Raw genomic sequence first — 12109 nt, forward strand, 5'->3', positions numbered from 1 at the left:
CGCCGTGTTCTCTATAGGGTAAACCAATGCCTTATGAGTCATTAAAAAATACTATGATATTCCTGTTCTGAGATGCAGAAGTTTGCTGGTGCAGAGATGGGTTGAAAACAGCAGGATTACTCATTATTATTAATGATATGCAGACACCTCACTTCTGACTGGCTAACAGAACGCATTCAGCCATGTTGCAAAGTCACTATCACCAAGAAACTCTACACTCTCTTTCTCCTCGCTGCAAACATTTTTAGAAGAAGCCTTCCTGTGGGTGGGTGCGTGCCAAGATGGGCGAGGCCGTTAATGCAAATTCACACTGTGACATAGATATGTGAGGATTTTCAAAGCCTAACATTTCCCTGCCTGTTTTCTATAAGAAGCTAATTCAATTCAATTCAATTTTATTTATAAAGCGCCAAATCACGACAAGAGTCGTCTCAAGGCGCTTCAAATAATAAACATTCCAGCTCAGGTCAGTTCATTAAGCCAATCAGAAATAATGTTTCCTATATAAGGAACCCAGCAAATTGCTGTATAGTCACTGACTAGTGTCAGTGACTATACAGCAATCCTCATACTAAGCAAGCATGCAGCGACAGTGGAGAGGAAAACTCCCTTTTAACAGGAAGAAACCTCCAGAGAATCCTGGCTCAGTATAAGCAGCCATCCTCCACGACTCACTGGGGATCGAGAAGACAGAGCAGGCACGCACACACACACACACACACACACACACACACACACACACACACACACACACACACACACACACACACACACACACACACACCAAGCAATGTTTCTATGGTTACATTGTGATTTCTTAGTAAATATTCTATTTGGTGAGAGATAAACTTTATTGTATTTATCCTAGTGGATCTATAATTAAACGGGTAAACTAGTAGTAGCACGTCCAACGTCAAGGAAAGCAAAAAGCTACTATCAGGAGAGGGAGAACGTTTAAGTGGTTAGCAGCAGTGTGCTAGACGATGGCCCCCTCCATGAGGCCACCACAGCTCAGCAGAACATCGTTGTAGCTTCTTCTGGGGAGAAAAACACTTAGAGAGAAAATAAAGTTAACATCTGAAATAGCAGGAAATAGTACAGTTAAAGAGCAGATTGTAGAAGAAAGTAGTAGAGTGTGAAAAGTGGTCAGTGTATCCTCCAGCAGTCTAAGCCTATAGCAGCATAACTACAGAGATAACTCTGGATAATCTATCCTATTTAGATGGAGGCATGTTGGAGTCAGGGCAAGGGAGAGCCGTCTTTACCGACTGTACACTCCACCTCCCTCTACTCCCCCACTTGTCCAGATTTAGGCTAACATCAGATTTTAACCATAGGCCCTATCAAATAAAAATGTTTTAAGCCTATTCTTAAAAGCAGACAAAGTGTCTGCCTCACGCACTAAAGCTGGGAGCTGGTTCCACAGGAGAGGAGCCTGATAACTAAAAGATCTGCCTCCCATCCTAAGTTTAGATATTCTGGGAACCACCAGTAAGCCTGCAGTCTGAGAGCGAAGTGCTCGGTTAGGAACGTATGGAACAATCAGATCACTGATGTATGATGGAGCTTGATTATTAAGAGCTTTATATGTGAGAAGAAGGATCTTAAAATCTATTCTGAATTTAACAGGTAGCCAATGTAGGGAAGCTAAGACAGGAGAGATATGATCTCTCTTTTTAATTCTCAGCAGATCTCTAGCTGCAGCGTTTAAACAAAGGAGAAAGGTGTAATACTGTTTTTATGTTCAGCCTGCATGAAAAACACAAGAGTGACTAATTCTAATCAGAAATAATCAAAAAAATGTTTTTCAGTCAACCACACCTTTAACCTTCGGAGGCAGGTGTTGCAGATCAGCAACGTTAGAACCTACCGACCTGGTTACTCCACACATGTGTTTCATGAGCATTTTTAACTCAGAAGTACCCCTGAAGGACTTAGTTGTTCATCATTTTATCAAAACTTATTTTGAGCCTGAGAGGGTTAAGATGTGTTCAATTTTAAAACGTTTCCGTGTCAATAGTCCATCTATTTAGAAATGAAAGCAACAAAATTGTCATAACACAGTGACGAAAACTAATAATTCTCATGGATCTGTATAATAACTACATTTACGTCTACTCACACTCATGATGTAAAGATAAATTCTGAAATTCTATAAATAAATGAATACATTTAGTGTGCAGCATGTCTGTTTTCCCTCAGTAATGTGATGACGGTGCCATTCCACCGAAGGTTATTTACCCTCTCTCCTCAGATGCCTCTGACACAGTACTAAGCTGCATGAGACTGCCTCGAGGTCATGCATTCGCTTCTAAACTGCTTCTTTCCAGCTCAAGAGAAGAATGAAGACAAAGTTCTTTTAATAAATCAAAGAACTCTATTTTTAATAAAGCTAATCAAACAAAGTGTTAGTCAATAATATAATGTTGACCAATCTGTGAAATAACAATGTTATGATTAATATACTTTAATAAGTAATATGACTTAATCTAGCTGCACTAGACATTCTGACTACACGCAATGTTAACGCATGACACATTGTTTACTCATCCAATCAGAACCTTCCTTTCTGAAGCGTGGCATAGTCTCTGTGGTGTTTATAAATCTGCCAGCTTTGATTCGACCAGAAATCAAAACATCCAGATTAATAAAACCAGTCCCCACGCCATCTTAGTTCAGTTCTCTGAGTTCTCTACGGTTCAAAGTGTTCTAGAGAAGTTGTCGGAGTGGCCAATCCGTAACTTTCCTCTTCAACCGAAAGAAGCAACGACAAGCTGGATAAAATCTGTTGCTGTTCCACCTGCTGCAATGGTTCCTTTCAGAATAAAAGCTGAACCAACACGACCCAGGTTTGGGTCTCACTAGATGCCAACAAAACCGTCGTGACCCGGAAGTACGCCAGACTGGTCTGGTCGGCAACCGCTGCTTTTCCTACCGGCTTCGGTTCCAGAGAGGGTCCAGCTGGACCTCGACATTCCTGATCTAATGGGGACTTCTGCAGCATTGTTCCAAACTTCCGCAGTAGGCTGACAAAATGGCGTCGAATGTGTTATGAATCTCCTAATCGAAGCTTGGCGCGACGACATCACCTTCATTTCCCATCAGAACTAATCGTTTATCCGGATTTGCTGGTTCTGAGCAACATTCCATATTACACCGTTCTCCATCTCATTCACCTTAGTTACACCATACATTTAGTGTTAAAGTTAGTCCAGTTTAATTTGTTTAGTAATAAATCTTTAAACCTTTAAACTTGACTCTCTCTTCTGTTGTCTCTGAGTGAATACGAAGCTGTTGCATAATCCCTGCAATAAAAAGTTCCAATCTTCTGGTTAAAATAACCCAACAGATCCATAAGGTTGATTTCATTTTTCCAATGGAATCCTACGCCTTATGGCTTATTAAATAACATGTGATTTAAATCATTACATTGTGACCATCGTTGTGTGCAGCATCCATTATTTCATACCTTCCTAAAACACCATTTGAATTTTTATTAACATCCATAAAGTAAGTGAGTCACTTGGTGCACAGAAAGTTTTTATTATGTTGTTTCTGTTGCTCCAGACTATAAAAGACGGGCAAATAAAATTATGTGGCATCCAAAAACAGTTCAATGAGACGCTGGAGTTCAATAAACATTCATGCTCGAATGTGCAGCCAAAACAGAAGCAGCTGCAAAGGATAAAAGTTTTTAGAAAACCAGCCACAAAGCCATGAGCAGCTTTATCTGTACAGAGGTGCAGAAGACGGTTTTAGAATATTTGACAACACTTTGTTATGATGAGCGGTCTGTAGGAATCCCAAATCCACACATTTGTTAAGTTAAAGAAACCAAAAGCACAGAAATGTCAAACACATTTTAAACAACACGTCTAAATAAATAAGATCTAAAGGTGATACAAGGATGATGATCAGATACCGGATGACAATGAGACAAGTGGACCACATGCTCACATGGCGTGAGAAGATGGGTGGAAACCAAAGACAACATAAAAAAATAGTAGAAACCTGATTTACACCATTTTTTCAGTGGAATGGTATTTTTAATTAGTCTGTATTCAAGTAAATAATGAAAATGTCTCAGCTAAACCTCTAAAATCACATTTAAAATAGGAAAATAGTGAGATAAAATGGTCCATGATTATACAGTCAACTAAAACATTAATGCATAGGTTTACTTTTGATGACATTTTATTTTGTAACGGTCGTAAAATCTTATTTAGATTTCTACACATTGTTAATTTTGTCTCATTGACCAATCGCATTAATACTGAAATTAACATATAATGAAAAAATGAATCATCCAAATATAATTTGAGATAAATATTAGTCCTTTAGTTCACTGGATCTTTCATGGAAGTAAATTCAAAGAGTCGGACTACCCGGCCCGGAGGGTTACCGGGGTCCCACCCTGGAGCCAGGCCTGGGGTTGGGGCCCGTGAGCGAGCGCCTGGTGGCCGGGCTTTCGCCCATGGGGCCCGGCCGGGCACAGCCCGAACCGGATACATGGGCTCATCCAACTGTGGACCCACCACCCGCAGGAGGAACATGAAGGATCTGGTGCAGTGTGGATCGGGTAGCAGACCAAGGCGGGAGCCTTGGCGGTTCGATCCCCAGACAAGAAAATTGGTTTTTGGGACATGGAACGTCACCTCTCTGGCGGGGAAGGAGCAGGAGCTTGTGGCAGAGGTTGAGCGGTACCAGCTAGATATAGTCGGACTCACCTCGACACATAGCATTGGCTCTGGAACCCAAGTCCTTGAGAGGGGTTGGACACTCTCCTTTGTTGGAGTTGCTCCGGGTGAGAGGCGGAGGGCTGGGGTTGGCTTTTTGTTAGCCCCAAGACTCTCTGCCTGTGTGTTGGGGTTTACCCCGGGGGACGAGAGGGTCGCTTCCCTGCGCCTTCGGGTCGGGGAATGGGTCCTGACTGTTGTTTGTGCTTATGGGCCAAATATCAGTTCAGAGTACCCACCGTTTTTGGAGTCCCTCGGACGCGTGCTAGATAGTGCTCCATCAGGGGACTCCATTGTCCTGCTGGGGGACTTCAATGCTCACGTGGGCAATGACAGCGTGACCTGGACGGGTGTGATTGGGAGGAATGGCCCGCCTGATCTGAACTCGAGTGGTGTTTCGTTATTGGACTTCTGTGCAAGCCGTAGTTTGGCCATAACGAACACCATGTTCGAACAAAAGGATGCCCATCGGTACACTTGGTACCAGGGCAGCCTAGGTCGCAGGTCGATGATAAGACTTTGTAGTCGTATCATCTGAGCTGTGGCCGTATGTTTTGGACACCCGAGTGAAGCGAGGAGCGGAGCTGTCAACTGATCACCACCTGGTGGTGAGTTGGATGAGATGGCAGGGGAAGATGCCGCGTAGACCCAGCAGACCCAAACGCATAGTGAGGGTCTGCTGGGAACGCCTGACAGAAGAACCTGTTAAGACGGTCTTCAACTCCCACCTCCGGCAGAGCTTTGACCGCGTCCCGAGAGCAGTGGGGGACATTGACTCCGAGTGGGCCTTATTCCACTCTGCGATTGTTGAGGCGGCTGTTGCTAGCTGTGGTCGTAAGGTTGCCGGTGCCAGTCGTGGTGGCAACCCCCGTACCCGCTGGTGGACACCAGAGGTTCGGGGAGCCGTCAGGCTGAAGAAGGAGGCCTACAGGGCGTGGCTGGTCTGTGGGTCTCTGGAGGCAGCAGACAGGTACTGGATAGCCAAGTGGGGTGCTGCAGTGGCAGTTGCCGAGGCAAAATCTCAGGCGTCGGAGGAGTTTGGTGAGGCCATGGAGAAAGACTGTCGATCGGCTACAAAGAGATTCTGGCAAACTGTCCGGCGCCTCAGGAGAGGAAGGCAGCAACTCGCTCACACTGTTTACAGTGGGGATGGGGAGCTGCTGACGTCAACTGGGGCTATAGTCGGACGGTGGAAGGAATACTTTGAGGAGCTCCTCTATCCCACCTACGCGCATTCCGAGGAGGAACCAGAGCCGGGAGACCTGGGGATGGACTGTCCAATCTCGGGGCCAGAAGTTGCTGAGGTGGTCAAACAACTACACAGTGGCGGAGCCCCGGGGGCGGATGAGGTTCGTCCTGGGTCTCTCAAGGCTATGGATGTTGTAGGGCTGTCGTGGTTGACGCGTCTCTGCAACAGTGCGTGGTCATCGGGGGGCAGTTCCTGTGGAGTGGCAAACCGGGATGGTGGTCCCCATCTTTAAGAAGGGTGACCTGAGGGTGTGTTCCAACTATAGGGGGATCACACTCCTCAGCCTCCCTGGAAAGATCTAGTCCAAGGTACTGGAGGGGAGGGTCCCATCGATAGTTGAATCTCAGATTGAGGAGGAGCAATGTGGTTTTCGTCCTGGCCGTGGAACTGTGGACCAGCTCTATACCCTTGCAAGGGTGATGGAGGGGGCATGGGAGTTTGCCCAACCAATCCACGTGTGTTTTGTGGATCTGGAGAAGGCTTATGACCGTGTCCCCAGGGGCACCCTGTGGGAGACGCTCCAGGAGTATGGGGTGGGTGTCATTCTGTTAAGGGCCATTCAGTCCCTTTACCAGAGGAGCGTGAGTTTGGTCCGCATAGCCGGTAGTAAGTCGGACCTGTTCCCGGTGAGGGTTGGACTCTGCCAGGGCTGCCCTTTGTCACCGGTTCTGTTCATTACCTTTATGGACAGAATTTCTAGGCCCAGCCGTGGTGTGGAGTGTGACGAGTTTGGTGGCAGGAGAATCTCGTCTCTGCTTTTTGCGGATGATATGGTCCTCCTAGCTTCATCCAGCTCTGACCTTCAGCTCTTGCTGGGTAGGTTCGCGGCCGAGTGTGAAGCGGCTGGGATGAGGATCAGCACCTCCAAATCTGAGACCATGGTTCTCGACCGGAAAAGGGTGGCTTGCCAACTCCGGGTCGGGGGAGAGGTCCTACCTCAAGTGGAGGAGTTTAAGTATCTCGGAGTCTTGTTCACAAGTGAGGGTAGGATCGTGAGATCGACAGGCGGATTGGTTCGGCGTCTGCAGTGATGCGGACGCTGAGCCGATCTGTCGTGGTGAAGAAGGAGCTGAGCCAGAAAGCCAGGCTCTCGATTTACCCGTCGATCTACGTCCCAATCCTCACCTATGGTCATGAGCTTTGGGTAATGACCGAAAGAACGAGATCGCGGATACAAGCGGCCGAAATGAGTTTCCTCCGTAGGGTGGCCGGGCTCAGCCTTAGAGATAGGGTGAGGAGCTCGGACATTCACGATGGACTCGGGAGTAGAACCGCTGCTCCTCCGGATCGAAAGGAGCCAGTTGAGGTGGTTTGGGCATCTGGTCAGGATGCCTCCTGGATGCCTCCCTGGAGAGGTGTTTCGGGCATGTCCTGCCGGCAGGAGGCCCCCGGTCGACCCAGGACACGTTGGAGAGGTTACATCTCCAATCTGGTCCGGGAGCGCCTTGGGGTCCTGCCGGAGGAGCTGGTGGAGGTGGCCGGGGAGAGGACGGTCTGGAGCTCCCTAGTTGGGATGCTGCCCCCGTGACCCGGACCCGGATAAGCGGAGGAAGACGACGACGACATATTAGTCCTTCTTTTATTCACAAACCCCCAGTTACTACTACCTCTCCATTCTTAACATGGTGGATGAGATGTGTGTCCTGTCTGGGAGTGCAGCCAGCATCTATACAGATTTTGTGTCTTGGTGGAACAAGCGAGGGCAAAGGCAAACCTCTACACTGGTTTTCTAAATAAGACACCATCTAAGGTTGATACTGATTACTCAATAACCCTAAAAGCATTATTACATTAAAGAAAAATCACCACAGAACAAATGTGGAAGTAAAATAAACTAGAATGCAAATAATAATAATAATAATAATAATAATAATATGACTATAATTTAAAAACTTCTAAAATAAATTAAAGTACATTTGAATTCGCTACAGAGCATAAATACATATATACATCACCATGCACTGCACTTTGGCAAGGCAGCTTTATTTATACGGCACATTTAATACACAGGGGTAATTCTATGTGCTTTCCATGAGCAAGAATAACATAAACATTTAAATCAATGAGACGGCACAATTCAAATATACAATTTGACATACAAATATCAGATTTAAGAATAAAAAAACTTTGCAGTTTTTTTTCAGTTGAAGCAATAATTTAAGATAATTAAAATAACAGCAATAATATACTTTCAGTTCCAACGTTCACACGCTTTTTTAGATTTTTAAACTTTTATTGGGCTTTTTTTCTGTTTATTTTGGAGCATTTTTCAAAAAGAAAGGATGCTCTGCCATGTGAATGACTTGCAGGTTAAACCATTAAAACAAGCTGTTGTCCTTTTTTACCTGAGCAGAAAGTCTTCACTTATTCATGCAAATAACTCAGATCACGATTTGACTCTTTATAAAAATAAACTGAACTGAATTCATGACGGCAAAGATGAAGTTAAAAATTAAATCAATATTACACTTTTTTTTTATTATTTACTGCAACGGCAAGATGAAGTTTCACAGCTCCTGAAACTAAAAATTTAAAAGAAAATGTCTTTCTTTGAGCATGTTCTCTAAATATTATATAATCCTTACGGAGCGTAATAAAATCCAGATTTCTCCAAGACAGTGGTGCCCCCAAATGGGGGCCCAGATGGGTCCGTGATTATTTTGGGGTGGCACACCAAATTGGTTCTTGTGGTAACTCTGGGAGTATTTGTCTGTTGCTGTCTCAAATACTTTTGATATTAATGCATTTTTTTAAAAATGGTGAACTTCAGTGACATTTATTGAAATTATGATTCATTTGCTAAATAAAAATAATTTTTTTTGCATTTTTATCTGTTACAGAAAATGAATGGGGTTTGTGTGAACATAAATGTGATTTATCAAAGTATTTTGTCTGTTGGGGGGTGGGGGGCAGCAATTTTCGAGGGGTGGCCATGCCTCCCCGCCCAACCCTTAGGCACGCCACTGCTCCAAGATGACAGAGCTATCCTGTGACTTGTGATATTTTCACAAATGGCCTCTTGACTGCACCACGTAAGCAGAATAATAAAAATAAGCATGTTTTCTGTTCAAAAGGGACTCCTTTATTCTAACCAACGTGAGACTATGAGACTGAAGGATTCTTTAAAAAGCTTTAGTTTAAAGTCTACAGTTTGAAGACAAATGCAGGACTAACCCATCTCACTGAGGATTTTACAGCAGATGGTTGTCGGCTCAGATGGGGTGAACAACCCGCCCTTGTCTCTGACCTGGTGTCATCTCTTTCCAGCAGAGGCCAGTTGAAGGCCAGGAGGTTTCCACACTGGATTTTACCCTTGGAAGACACAAACTAGACAACAAGAATACTTTAACTCACAGAGATATTTTCATAAATCTGATGTCCCACAGCTCTCCCATCATCTCCACTTACTCCGTCCATCTCCAGGTTTTACATCTTTGTTGCATCACGCTCCAGCCTTTTGTTTAGAAGATTTCTTGCCTCGGGTATAAAATCACAAAGCTGGGGTTTCTGACATTTTTATATCTTTAAAGTGTTCTCTCGTGCATTGCACTGAACAGTGACTACACAGACGCTGTTTGAAAAGCGTATGATCATGACATCAAATATTTATAGTGCATTCGGCTCAAATCCCTCCATGTATTTGGCTCTGTAATTTTCTTTGACTGAGTCGTGAAGCGAAGTGAGGCAGGAACCCGGGGCAGCAATCTCCAGAGATGACAAATTCCAGCTGTATCAAAACTTCAGAGGGAGGTGACGGTGTCGGGCTGCATTGTCGGAGAGTGCAAATTGAAGACTGAAAGCAGCATTTACGACCTACTGCTATTCTGCCGTGTCCCTTGCTAGATTTCTCTACTGACACCTAACGGTCAGAGGCAGAACATAAGACACTATGAAGCAGAAATGAGAGGATTGCTCTGGACGTCGCACATAAATCTCATCCTCACTAGAGAAGGGTCTCCCTGAATAAATCCACTTTATAGAGTTATTTTAACAATTGTGTTTTGTGCCTTTTTCCTCACTTTCTCACTGGAAAAAAACAAAAACAAAAAAACGTTGTCATTGTTTCACACCCTTGCATCCTCTCCAGGCACTGCTTTATTTAACGGCTCATAGAATATTTACCTGCAATACTTTTACAATAAATTATTAAAGTAGTAACATTTTATAAATTATATATATATATATATTTTTTTTTTTGCACTCACTGGCCACTTTATTGGGTACACCTTACTAGTACCGGGTTGGACCCCCTTTTGCCTTTAGAACTGCCTTAATCCTTCATGGCATGGATTCAACAAGGTACTGTAAACATTCCTCAGAGATTTTGGTCCATATTGACATGACAGCATCACGCAGTTGCTGCAGATTTGTCAGCTGCACATCCATGATTCAAACCTCCTGTTCCACCACATCCCAAAGGTGCTCTATTGGACTGAGATCTGGTGACTGTGGAGGCCATTTGAGTACAGTGAAATCATTGTCATGTTCAAGAAACCAGTCTGAGATCATCTGAGCTTTATGACATGACGTGTTATCCTGCTGGAAGGAGCCATCAGAAGATGGGTATGCCGTGGTCATAAAGGGATGGACATGGTCAGCAACAATACTCAGGTAGGCTGCGACATTGCATCAATGACCAATTAGTACTAAGGGGTACAAAGTGTGCCAAGAAACTGTCCCCCACACCATTACACTACCACCACTAGCCTGAGCCGTTGATACAAGGCAGGATGGATCCATGCTTTCATGCTGTTGTTGCCAAATTCTGACCCTACAATCTGAACGTCGCAGCAGAAATTGAGACTCATCAGACCAGGCAACATTTTCCCAATCTTCTATTGTCCAATTCTAGCCTCAGTTTACTGTTCTTAGCTGACAGGAGTGGCACCCGGTGTGGTCTTCTGCTGCTGTAGCCCATCTGCCTCGAGGTTCGACGTGTTGCATGTTCAGAGATGCTCTTCTGCGTCCCTTGGGCGTAACGAGTGATTATTTGAGTTACTGTTGGCTTTCTATCAGCTCGAACCAGTCTGGCCATTCTCCTCTGACCTCTGGCATCAACAAGGCATTTTTGCCAAAAGAAGTGTCACTCAATGGATGTTTTCCCTTTTTCTGACCGTTCTCTGTAAACCCTAGAGATGGTTGTGCATGAAAATCCCAGATCAGCAGTTTCTGGAATTCTCAGACCAGCACCAACAACCATGCAACCTTAAAAGTCACTTAAATCACCTTTCTTCCCCATTCTGAAGCTCAGTTTGAACTGCAGCGGATTGTCTGGACCATGTCAGCGTGACTAAATCCATTGAGTTACCACCGTGTGATTGGCTGATTAATCATTTGCATTACAAGCAATTGAACAGGTGTACCCAATGAAGTGGTTGGTGTGTGTGTGTGTGTGTGTGTGTATGTGATATGTTAGAATTATAAATTGTCTTCATGTATTTAATGATAACAGTAATTTGTCCATAATTAAATATTTAAAGTACTTAACCTTAAAGGGAAAGTCATCATCCAGTGAGGTGTGTTGTAGCCTAATCGTGCTCTGGCGTCTAACGATTTGCGTTGTAAATTTGAGCAGCAACAGGAGCGGTGTTCAAAGCCCAAAACTGAGCCAAGAACTAAAAAATGGTGCCTGACTTTTCAAGCACTTTGAAGTTTAATTATTCAAGACTTTCCTCGCCTCACAACAAGCCAAGAACAGCAGGATCTTGCAGTGAGCGACAGCTTCCTTATTCCCTCAGAGACTGACACAAGTTTAAACCTGGTATTCCGCTTTAATTGAGATGCACAAATTGTCGGAAGTCTGGCGCCTTGCAAGCACGGCGGATGAAAATATCGAGCAAGCACGACCTGAGATAGTCTCCTCAGCAAGCAGAGAGGCATCAGTAGGATGATTATAATTACTAGTAAGATAAATCTGTCTGATGCATTCTGACTGTGATTTATGTGTGTAGATTTACTAGTTCACCTGTTTAATTATTAAAAAATACACCTGCATTCCTTAATGTTTAAACTGAACACATAAAAAATTCAAAAGCACTGCTTTATTAAAGAATGGCTAAATATTTAATATATTTAATTTATGCAACATACCCCTATTTCTGATTATGTGGATTACTTTGCATCA

The sequence above is a fragment of the Nothobranchius furzeri genome, chromosome 17 (genome assembly GCF_043380555.1).
Source record: "Nothobranchius furzeri strain GRZ-AD chromosome 17, NfurGRZ-RIMD1, whole genome shotgun sequence".
NCBI lineage: Eukaryota > Metazoa > Chordata > Actinopteri > Cyprinodontiformes > Nothobranchiidae > Nothobranchius > Nothobranchius furzeri.